The 12,704-nt window shown below is 44.7% G+C and overlaps 1 protein-coding gene across 2 annotated transcripts in view; it reads left to right on the top strand.

Moving 5' to 3' along the window:
- Positions 1-12,704, top strand: part of LOC144128603 (cell adhesion molecule Dscam1-like) — a 239,036-nt gene that overhangs the window by 130,492 nt on the left and 95,840 nt on the right. The gene's annotated exons all lie outside the window — the stretch shown is intronic.

Below are 12,704 nucleotides of genomic sequence, written 5' to 3'. Positions count from 1 at the left end.
CTGAGCAGCCAACTCCTCGCGTACGATCCTCCTGACTATAGAAGCGATGTCTTCGGAGTCGGGGACGTCGATGCTGGCGACGGTTGTGACATTGGAGAGGCGGCCGAATTTGGGCGCAATCCGGCGTGTTTAAGCGCCTCAAATGCACGACACTGCTTTGTGACATCTGTAACCATATCAAGGGTGTCGCGTGAAATAAGGATGTGATACACGTCCTCAGCAATCCCCTTGAGTAGGTGTCCGACCTTATCATCTTCTAGCATTTGCCGGTTGACAGTGCGGCAAAGTTTCAAGACTTCTTCGATGTACCGCGTGCATGTTTCGCCGGGCAGCTGGGCTCTCTGAGAATGTTGCTGCTCAGCGCGTTCCTTCTTCGCAAGAGTGTCTCCGAAGGACTTACTGATTTGTTCGACAAATCGGCTCCAGGTAGTGAGAATTTTCTCGTGGTTGTCAAACCAAGCCAGAGCCGTGCCAGCAAGGAAGAAAACGACATTGTACAGGCGGGCGGTAGAGTCCCAACGGTTGTACTTGCTGCACCTTTCATAATGCCGAAGCGATTCTTCAACGTCCTCTTCGGTCTCGCCGTGGAACGTAAGCGGCTCTCGCTGATGGAGCAAGGCCGTCTCTTGGTCAGGTCGCTGTACCCGAGTCTGCGTCGCATGCGTGCTAGGCATTGGGAGGAACAGTTGAGGCGAGAAAGGTGGAAAACCTGCTACACGGAGGCTGCGACGAGGTACTGGCGAATCCAGGACGTATTTACCCAGCACCTCCACCAAATGTAGCGGATGAAATGGCTTTAATACATGTGAAAGCTCGGTGGATGAAAGCTGGTCGCCAACGGCCCAGAGCCCAGGTCAGACTGTGCGCGCCTCTCTCCTCTTCTTCCTCGAACTCCGCGGCGTAACAATTTATATACATCATCATCATCATCATCATCATCATCATCATCATCATCATCATCAGCCTTACTACACCCACTGCAGGGAAAAGGCCTCTCCCATGTCTCTGCAATTAACTCTATCTTTTGCCAGCTGCATCCACCTTTGCCTGCAAACTTCTTAATCTCATCCACCCACCTAACCTTCTGCCGCCCCCTGCTACGCTTACTTTCTCTTGGAACCCACTCCGTTACCCTTAAGGACCAGCGGTTATCTTGCCTTCGCATTACATGCCCTGCCCAAGCCCATTTCTTTCTCTTGATTATGACTAGGATGTCATTAACCCGTGTTTGTTCCCTCACCCACTCTGCCCGCTTCCGATCTCTTAACGTTAAACCTATCATTTTTCTTTCCATGGCTCGCTGCGTTGTCCTTAACTTAAGCTGAACTCTTTTCGTTAGCAGTGTGCGTGCGTGCGTGCGTGCGCGCGTGCGTGCGCGTGTGTGTGTGTGTGTGTGTGTGTGTGTGTGTGTGTGTGTGTGTGTGTGTGTGTGTGTGTGTGTGTGTGTGTGTGTGTGTGTGTGTGTGTGTGTGTGTGTGTGTGTGTGTGTGTGTGTGTGTGTGTGTGTGTGTGTGTGTGTGTGTGTGTGTGTGTGTGTGTGTGTGTGTGTGTGTGTGTGTGTGTGTGTGTGTGTGTGTGTGTGTGTGTGTGTGTGTGTGTGTGTGTGTGTGTGTGTGTGTGTGTGTGTGTGTGTGTGTGTGTGCGTGCGTGCGTGCGTGCGTGCGTGCGTGCGTGCGTGCGTGCGTGCGTGCGTGCGTGCGTGCGTGCGTGCGTGCGTGCGTGCGTGCGTGCGTGCGTGCGTGCGTGCGTGCGTGCGTGCGTGCGTGCGTGCGTGCGTGCGTGCGTGCGTGCGTGCGTGCGTGCGTGCGTGTGTGTGTGTGTGTGTGTGTGTGTGTGTGTGTGTGTGTGTGTGTGTGTGTGTGTGTGTGTGTGTGTGTGTGTGTGTGTGTGTGTGTGTGTGTGTGTGTGTGTGTGTGTGTGTGTGTGTGTGTGTGTGTGTGTGTGTGTGTGTGTGTGTGTGTGTGTGTGTGTGTGTGTGTGTGTGTGTGTGTGTGTGTGTGTGTGTGTGTGTGTGTGTGTGTGTGTGTGTGTGTGTGTGTGTGTGTGTGTGTGTGTGTGTGTGTGTGTGTGTCGAATGGGTCGCGATAAAGACTTTCTCGCACACCTCTTGGCGTTTCCAGCCCGACCAGAACGAGCCCATTGGACGTCGCTTTTGCAACTGTTGTTGGCGATTAATCACGCCTATTTTTTTTATTTCATCCGCTTGTTTCTTGTTTTCATGCCCATTCTACTCGCGCTCATTTAGTGCAGCCCCGCCACCAGCTGCTGAAGGCAACATCCCTGCTTTCGGGTCCTCTCGTATTTTTCACTCGCTTTCTTCCACTTCTTGGCTCTGAAGTCGATCGTCGCTTTTTGCACAGCGGCAGCCGCTAACCACGCCTACTTTACTCCAGCCAACATGCCGACTTTCTCAGCATGATTGCTTCAGCGAACGATACAAGAGTACTCCAACCCCCTCGCTTGCAAGGTATCTGGGACTTGACGGGGGATCCGAAGACAGAAGGGTGTAGCGGGCGAACTACAACTGCCCTCTGGTTGGCTTATGTCTCCTCGAAGTACAATATTTTACCTTTCTGGCGAATGGTGACTGTTGTGGAGCTCGAATTTTCACCCCCTTTTTATTTCCTTGCCATCGTATCTCCGCTATTTACTCTCTCCTTTATTATTTTCTGCGTAATATACTTGAAACTTTTTTGTTTTGTTTCAGCACTAAAGACGCAGTGGTATTCTACCCAAACCTACCATGTCAGTTTATTCTGAATGTTTATTCTGGGGTGCTGGTCAGTTCAATTTTTTATTAAGCAAAACGTAGTTTGGTAAGATAGAGAAGTCTGCGCGTGTTCATTTTTCATCCTTCCTGCACCCTCCGCGCCTATGTTACACTGGCAGTCGTTGCCTCCTATGTGTAGCGATGTCTTAGCAAGTGTTTTAAGCGGAATGAAACCGCTACAGGAAAAATAATAAAACACTGAGTGTCCAAAACATCGGCTACCTAAACCATCTAGATTGAAAGCAAATTTCTCACACAGCCCAGAACAGCCTTCAAAGCAAATTTGCGCTGCATCAGTTCTTTGAATTTTCAAAACCACTTTTACAAAGAAACAGATTCTTTAATAATGTTCTTGTGCATATTATAATCACTTTTATGCTGATCAGTGACAGTGTAGAAATGAAATCTTAACTGAAGGCTGCAAATCCTTCTCTTTTTAATGGTCGTCGGCTGATTTATCTTGGGCGGCGCAAAAACCCTGGAGTACATAGACAATAAAGAGGCATTCTTAGAGATGTAATCAGAAATTGCTATAAAGATAGCAAGCCGAGGCTTGCTGACGAAAGAAGGAAACCAGCTGGTCGGATTCCTCGTCGAATTCATGTGTGGATTCCTTTCCGAACCCACCTGACTTAAATTGTCAAGGTGAAATGTGGACGTGACGAGGGAACGACGTTGTCTGCTCGAAACTGCCGACGGCTGTCTTGCGGCGAACGATCGCGAAAGCTTACTAAAGCCACCCTGCCTCTCACGTTAGCCGCTGGACGAACGACGAGACACCTCAATGATGCGCGTGAAGGGGCCTTCGTGAATTGGCATACGTGACTTGAACGCTGTAGCCTTTTTTCTCCTGCATGTCGCTGCCTAGAACCTTTTGAGCAACACTTTACTTTTTCATCGTCTCCTTCGTGTGCGCTGTTCACGCACTTCTCTTTTTTCTCTCCGAACACCTGCCCCGTCTGTCTTACCTTTCGTGGAATCTGTCGCTGCCTCCATTGCAAGGGAACGCCTTCCTCTTCCTGCCAATCTTTTCCCTCTAATGCTGCACCTCTGCTCGTTATCATACTGAAGGTGCAGTGGAGGGAAGCGTGACGTTTCAGTATGGATTTATTTTCCAAGCTTTTCTTTTTCTCCTTCAGCTTCTCTCCGCAACACCTAAGCTCTTTCCGATAGGAGCACTATATATTTTTTTCTCTAGTCGACATTTGAAACGAAAGCACAAAAAGCTGGAAAGAGCATACGTGAAGACGTCTCCCTTCCTAAGCTTGGCACGTTGCTCATAGGTAGCGCCACTTCCGAAGACAACGGCAAAGATAAAACCGCAATGCATTGGTACAAAAAGGAACACTAATACCAACTTGCAGTCAGCTCTGCAAACTCCACTTTTGAGTTGTTGTTTTTTTCTAGGTTCTGCGGTGCAGATAAGAAAGGAGCTTCATTCGCGTGCCTCTGTGGCGAGGTCCCTCTTCGAGCGAACGGTCCAGGTCGTTACCTGTCTCGTTACCTGCTTGACATATCCGCGCTTTTCTCTGCTAATGAGCATTTGGAAGAACGATTTTCGCGTTCCAGTCGGTGATTTACTGCTTCGCTCATGAATGTACTGTTAAAATATTTTTTCTTGCTTTTGCTTGATTTTCATCAGTGCAGACAAGAAGGCAGGGAAAACTCTCCTCGAGTTGGTGACAAAGTGCCTGAATATGTTTTTCATCGTTAAATGAGTCGCGTGGAAGTACTGTACATTAAAATAAAATAAGCTCTCAATCAAAATTCAGAAAACTATTTTTCTCAGATTCTTTTTATGACATGGAATTCTTTGGTTGATTGGTCCTTTGCCTACCCCAGTTTTTGTACAGAATCCGCAAAAATATGGCACATGGGGGCGATCAGCTTTCGCCCAGAGGCTGCCGAAACTAATAGATTGGGAAATTAAGGAGATCAGGTGAACCAATACATGCGACATCGCACTAGGTGATGGGACAAATCTGCGTTAGAAGCATTGAATATACATTCTTATTTTGCATTGAAGGCCTCCTCATTGAGTCTTTTAATTGAATTTTGTCATAGGCTTCTGGTGGGATTTGTTTTGAGGAATTGAGTTGGGGGATTAGCGGAGGCTTTCAGGATGGCGGAGGCGGGTGGTGAGCTGGGGGAGGTTCTAGACTGCTCATGTTGGTGAGTGATGTTTAGATCGATGATATAGCTTTACCGTTGGGTTCCGGTATGTGCACCCTTTGGAGGACGCTAAGAGAGAAACACCTTCTGGGACCGAAAATTTGCCTGATTCGCTGTCGTTCGCTTGGGGCACTAAGGTAGGGGCTTCACACATCCATACAGACCACAGGTATTTCGCTGAAAGTGGACTAAAGGGTTCTAAATCTTCACATGAAAACATATTAAGTATAATGTGGAAAGATAGAACGTCAACGCAGTGTTGATGAATGAGTAAATGTAACTGTGACTTCGAAATGAGAATGAAAGAACGCTAAAAGGAACTTCGATATATGACACATAGATTGCTGCTATGGCGCATGAACACAAAGAGTGTCGCCTAGTGCTATTACAAACCTCTCCGTATTGAGCGGCAAAATCTAGATTGACATTCACAGGAAATAAATACACCTGTTCGTGACTGAACTTCTTGTAACTCGCCTCCAGCCGCGGCCCTTTCTCATTTATTCCTGTACACATAATCGCATAACGGATACCTTTGCCGACTCCGCAAACTTTACGAGCGTTCTTCTGCATCTACCTTTCTCTGCACTTCCCGTTGTGAGCAAGGCTTCCTTATTGAAGCTAAAGCTTCACTTTTATCCTGGCCACAAGGTCGGTGTCTGCCGTTCGGGTTTGACATGACTCATCCTGAGCAGGCGACCAGTCGCCCAGCAGCATCTTACTTCATTTTACAATGTCATCTGTACGTATACAACTGTAGGCTTGTCAATATTAGGTTATTGTGGTGTGCCTGAATTTCGTGCTCATGCTTACTTGAATATTACCATCCCGATCAGGAGTAGCATGTCGTGAGCAAAACCTGGCGGAGGCCTCCAGAAATGATAAAACGTTTATCTACCTACTTCCTAGGGTTCTTAACCGTGGATATTTTTCCAAAGGCACCCTTTCCTCTTTCCGTTGGATCATATGCAGTGACGTAACTGTTAGGAGCACATTTCGCAGCTCCTACCAACCCTCAATTATCCCCATTTTTATCCCTAAGGCCAGGCACTAAGATGACCGCATGCGTACTACGGGGTTGGCTTTCCATGCATGTATCTAGTAGCTCCATACTTACTCGCGTAATGAACGCATTGAGGGCTCGGTTTATTACGTGATGCAAAATATTTCGAGAAAAATTTAAGTGCTTCAATCTGTACAGAAAGTTGTCTCTTGTCCTTTCAAGAAAGGCCAGCAGAGCTGATCTGTTTGAGTCACCGTATGTTCGAATTGCAGTCGTGGCAATATTTCTGTATTTTATTTATATAAATATTTATTTATGGTTTGTCCAAAGTCCCCCTCAAGGTAGTGCATCACACAACCGATGAGCAGATTTGACCTCGCACTAAAATAAAGGCAAGGTACAAGAGCTTCAAAAGGATCAAGTTTCGCACCTTGTATTATCGCAGCAGTTAAACTGACCAGCAGCCTTACTTGTTGAATAGTGCAGAAAGTTTTTCATGCAGTTGTTTTGATAGAAGGCCAATATTTTTAATGCGAAAGCATTATATGGCTCACTTTCAAGCTTACGTCCGTAAAAGACGGCATTATAATGCCATGAGTCGTCGTCATTCCAAGTGACGTGATTGGGTTATAATCTCGTAAGGGGGAACTTGTGAGTGGTGTAATATGTCGCGATGAAGATGATTACGCCGCAAAAATAATTAAAGATGCATACCACAAATAAATTAGACTAATAGACATACCTAATTACTGATAATAATGTAATTAGTGAACGCAAAATCTAATTATTGTAATTTGTGAAGACATCGTCTGAGTGTGACGTCATGCCAAATCCCGTCACAGATGATTCTAAAGTTTTCAGGTCGCGTGACAAGTAAGCTACATGCCCCAATCCCGAGCCCCAATACATGAAGATGTAGGTGAAATCTCAGCGATGGCATCACCGTTTGGCCTCAATGTGGTGGTAGTATTCTCGACAACATTGGCATCAAAATTTTGAGCAACCGTTCATCGTACTGCGTTCCGGGCGGTGTCCCAGCACTTCTCTTTGCATATATCTTACACGTTGTAGTCAAGTTGAAGACTAGCTTGCGACCGGGGTGCGGCCCGATGATATATGCACCTTCAGTTGCTTTCTCCAAGGCTCGGTTGACCTGTCCACCAAGTTGTCGAGATGTGACAGCTACTGAGCCCTTTCCTTTCCTCGAAAACCTTTCCTTTCCTCAAAATAGATGCATTTGCATTCACCAAAGTAATCAGAATTAAGTGCCTTAAGAATTTTTTAAAAGATCTCCTTAGGGAAATCAGGAAATAGCTTGCGTAGGAAACACGCCTTAGATTTCTCACTTCAGGTACTAAGCCACAGAATCACAACTCATGCCGACGTCTAGGTAACAGCATGGACGTAACAATAGCACGGTTAGAAAATTACATATGTGACGAAAAGTTTCCTGAACTTACAACGGCTACAATGTTTTCCTAACGTTTTAAAAACTTTTTCCATTTTTGGGGCACGTGGTTAAAATTCCCCAAACTCTCGCTGTGTTCTGCTGATAGTAGAAAACAATGTGCCTAACAAGCGCTCTTTTTTCACGAAGGAAACTGCGTACGCGAGAATTTCATCTGATAACTTTTCCGCAGTCGAGTTCGTTCTTTGGGGTTTTTTAATGAAGTCAATTATGTATTTATTCCTTCAGAGACGCTGATTAAAAACATTTCGACCAATTCTACTTGCTTATTGCTTTATCAGGCCAGTTCGTGATACTAAAATGAGCATAGCTTTAGCTTAAACACATAGTATGATCCGCCCTTTAAGCCTGAAACCGCACAGCGAAAATGAGGCTGAGCCTAAATTTAGAGACGCTTAAGTCCAACGAAAAAGATGGCAGCAGTGTCTTGACGACCATTAGTCATAAAAATTAAAAATTTGGTGCGAGAATTCAATACGGACGGGGATTTTAATCCTGCGATTGCTTAGCATAATATAGATAAAAACAAAGCTGCTGGAGGAATTATGTATTCAAAAAAACAGATGTGAGAGCTATAAATTTCCTCGCCCAGCAAGATGCGGTTACACGAGCATACCCTCGTTTTCTTTTGCACAGTCCATAATATGAACCACGGTAGTTTCGAGCAAAAGTGTAGAGAAAGGGAGCACTTCGAAGTTCTTTTCGTTTTTTCTTGTCCTTGGCGTCACTGAAATTCGCCTGTAGGCATGAATATTTGAAATTTTCCTATTAACCAATATTTTCCTTAAACTTTAGATGGTAAAAGAAACTGAAACCATGACTGAAAATAAAATGAAATATTTTCTTCTTTTGGAGCATTCTGCGCATTTCCAAAAGAGGCCGACCAATCAGAAAACACTGTTTCACAAAATTTCACTGATAATAAAGTGGTCAGAGTTGTCATTGTTAGCCTTCCTTCGGCATGCTCTCAGAGCCATATAGCGCCATGGTTCAGCAACACCGGCGTCGTCTCCTTTGTAAGCGGCGCCCAGCTGTTGCGTCTGGCTGGGATCCTCTGAAAAAGAGGTTACGCGACGCATTCGAAAGCAGTTCCAGCGGTCCACCACGGTTCCGTGGCATCGGCCCGTCAACGTTTTCTTATTACAGAACCGCCCTTTCCTGACCCTGAGTCCACTCTACCCTGCACCCATCGACCGATTTGCCAACACGGAAATGCAGTCACAGCACTCACTATGCAGTGAAGGGACTGCACCGCTACCCTCTGTACTCTTTCTTTGCTCGCTGTGCAGTCTAGGCAGCGCGGAGAACTAGTGGCGCTTCCATCGCTTAGGATACTGCTGCCGTTACCTATAGCGTTCAATATTATTTCGTGTTTTTTCTTTACAGTTGTGCCCTTTGAGGTCCGCACCCCATGGTTCGCACTCATTCAAGTAGTGAACGCCTCACTCACTCTCACACATACGCATACAAGCACACAACACATGCACACACGCAAGCATGTAACACACGCACGCTCGCTGCATGCGCCAGGTGGCGGAAGGCTCAGGAATAGGCGGCTCTGCCAGAAAACTGCGACGAAGGGCGAGAAAGAAGAATCGATCGGGTCATGCCAGCCAAGCGAGGTGACAGCCGGTCCGTGAGGGCGCAGCCGCGGAGAGCGAATTCGGCGAATTTTGATGGTCGTTCGAACAACGCTACTTTGCTGTTGCGCTGCGCTTCGCGACTGCAAAATTGGGCTAGGCGACATTCGGCGACATTCACCAAGAAATACGCGCACCACCAACCTTTCCTTAAGACAGTAGGGATTATAACAGTGAAATGCAAATAATTTTAATCTAAAAGAAGATGTAAAATTGTAGAATAATTTCATGAGATTCTTTTTAATTCGTCTCCTTATCCGTGAGCAGCCGAAAATTCGTAAGTAAGCTGCATTAACGACAGCTTGTATAATAAGGATGTAATTACTGATTGACATCCACCCAAGCGTACCCATATGGCTACAAAGCATTCCTTGGTAGCCGTATGGCTACGCTTGGGTGGATTTAAATAAGTAATTACTCAATTATTACAAATCTAGTCCACTTGAGGGATTTCTCTAGACATTTAAACGGCAGCTTGTATGTGTTTCAATGACCGAAAACCAGAGGGGACCGAAAGTTCTGAACTAAACACAGCGCCTAAAGGAGCTCAATGGGTCAGAGGAGTCTGAACGATTGCCTTAAAGTTTTCTTGTTTTGCGTGTTTTTATTATTCTTTTATTTCGTCTTGTGCGTGACCTTCTTTCTTTCAGTGTGCGAAACGGGACGGCGAGTTGCGTCGCGCATGCTCGCTAGCCGGGGTTTAATTCATCTCGAAGGATTGTTTGAACACTCAAGAAATTCCGCTTGGACCTGCTGGATAGAGTTTTGTCAATCATAAATTATCTTGTCGCGGCTGATAGCTTCGACCGATCTGAACCGAAAACGTGCAAAGTGTGCGCGCCGCTATCGATACCAGCGCCACGCGTGTTTTGTTGTGGGCGCATAAGCACCATAAAAAAAACTTTTGTCAATCAAATAAACGCCAAATTTCTACCGGCCGGCAGTCAGTTAAAACTAGAGGTATAATTACTTCATCAGCTTTAACGAAATGTTACTTTGAATTCATTTGTCATTGTTCAAAGAAAACCTGCAGCGTCTAATTTGCGTTATTACGTTTGACACAAAGCTTTTGTAAAGCAGGTATATTGTATTAAGGCATCTATTCTATTCTTTTTCAACTGCGTTCTCTAAATGTCTATGCAAAGAAAGAACGCTGAAAAATCTCGTACCCAGAGTTGTAATTTTCATCATGTTACAATTAACAAACGCATAGGCAAGATACGTAAAGGGGCTGGTTTGAAATACGTTGAGGAAAAAACTGCTGCTTAGTTGTGATCAACTGCATAAAACAGTTGTAAGCGGGCAGCTCTGCTGTGGTCATTAAATTGAACAATGCCAAATTATTTATTTATGTTATTTGTGCTGAGGACGCAATCGTGCAGGCCAGCGACAGACCTGGAAGCATACGGCTGAACACCTTCAATAATATCAACGTGAAGATTGTAAACCGGAGAATATTTATTTCTTCTCCAGAGCATTCGAGATAAGTAGCGTTAAGCGTTTCGTCAAGGTGTGGCTTCATACGCCTTCTTCGGTGATTGCAAATTAGCACACAGCATTGCTGTTATATTTCAGAGTGTGAGTTTCAGAAATCTTCACGCCAAAGCGTGAACGCATGCTCATACTTTTGCTGCGTGTTCTGTCAAGCTTTCCAGAGCCTATTGCTGCGGCACTGATTTTTAAAATTCGAATTGAAATTAAAAATAATTGTGTGAATAACTCTCTAAATGTTATGTTTCTATGCGGTGAAAGAGCCAGCAAGCACAAGGACGTTTTTCCTTCTCTTAGCTTTGTATGTGACATTGCACTTCATAGATTGGGACTTCTGACTACCGCTCCTTTACAACACTAAATTTAAAGATGACGAGCGCACTGTAAGATAGACCGCCACGAATAGAGAGCAGCTGCTTAGGTGGTGTAGTTGGATCTGATCCCTGAAGGGTGTCGAGAGAACACTGAAGTGCTTTTTCTTTATTACATCAATAAGAGGACTTGTGAGCAAATATAAAATGAAATATAGTACTTCTGACTACTTTGCCGACCACGGGGACCAGCTGCAGCTGTGCAAAGCATACTAATGAAATAAAAAAACGCTCCGATCACGAAATAAGCAAACAATGGCCGAATGTACGAACATGAACTACAGGTATAAACGCATGGCTGCTAATTTATGCACAAATCTAGGTGATGAACGTTTGTTAAATGTAAGTTGTTGCATAAGGGTTGCGTAATGACTTTTCTCTATAAATACTTAACAAAATTCCTTATCTAACCAGAAAATATTGAAACAAGACTGATTGTGCACGACAAATGCAGGTCATTCTTCATATGTTGAGGCAGTCATATAAATGTGGTTGAATGGCAAACGATTTCTCACGCCATCATATGCGATCAATCACAAGCAATCATAGTGCTTATTAGCAACTTGCTCTCACTCAGCACGTTCCACTCACTACTTCTGCCGGACTTTCAGTAACAACGAGAAAATTGCTTTTTTCATGAACTGAATTGTTTTTACGGTTTCTCACAGAGCTAAATGCAGGGTCAATTTACAGTATATGTCGCCGTTGATCAACCATTAAGTGACAGATAAAATAAATATCTCGAACAAATACAACTGCAATGACGGGGTGTTCTGTAGATGGATCACTATTCCTGTCGCTTCAACAGCATAAACAAGTCCTTGCACGAGAAAATGTTCCGGCCAAAAATCTCTCAGACTCGTTTTTAAGAACGGAAGCACCAGGCCTTTGCGTTCATTGCATGATATGATGTCTTCGTTACTAAGTTATGCGCGGCTCGGTAGGCTCAAGTGAATAAAAACAAGTGTCCGCGATGGCCAAGCAAAAATTTAATGATGTATGAGGTTAATCTGTTGAAGAATATAAGGCTAAGTTGATTACCGAAAATTCAGTCAGAGAAAGTGAGAGTGTGAGCCAAAAAAGCGGCGGCAATAAACTAAAGAAGGCTTTGTATTTCAGCGCGTAATTCGCTGGGGATTTGTATATCACCAGAAAAAAGGTTATTGAACAAGTTCTTCTCTGTAATTAAGCAAGCGTTCTTAGTGTGTGCTTCTTTTATTTATTATTTTTATGTGACCGCAATATTTGTTCAACCGACAGCCAGGTGATGAAACGAGATTGATATTCTGAACTTTGTGCGTGACATTCCTTCATAACTACATAGAAAAGACCATTCCTGAATACAAGCCCAATGCCCATAGCTTCTGTCGACAGAACACAAAGCATATGCTAGCTCACTGAACAATATATTCAGAGAAACGCTCGTTGAATACTCAACCCAAATCAGTGCTAACTAGAGAAAGAAGGCGCGATTATGCACGATTTCAGCGTTACACATAAACCGCGCCACAATTTTTATTGTCTTTTCATTAAAAAAATTATTCACTTGAAAAACATTACTTTTTTAATCTTTTTAGTTGTAAAGCAACAAAGTTTTTACCGTGAATAGCTACCGTGGTGGCTTAGTTGTAATGGCGCTCAGCTTCCGACCTGAAAGACGTGAGTGCAAACCCGGCCGCGGCAGCCGCATTTCAATGGAGTGGAAAAGCTAGAGGCCCGGGTACTGTACGATATCAGTGCACGTTAAAGAATCCAAGGTGATCGAAATTATCCGGAACCCTCCGCTATG

The sequence above is a fragment of the Amblyomma americanum genome, chromosome 4 (genome assembly GCF_052857255.1).
Source record: "Amblyomma americanum isolate KBUSLIRL-KWMA chromosome 4, ASM5285725v1, whole genome shotgun sequence".
Taxonomy (NCBI): domain Eukaryota; kingdom Metazoa; phylum Arthropoda; class Arachnida; order Ixodida; family Ixodidae; genus Amblyomma; species Amblyomma americanum.
Note: the sequence above shows the minus strand (reverse complement) of the source record. Positions and strands in the feature narration are given on the sequence as shown.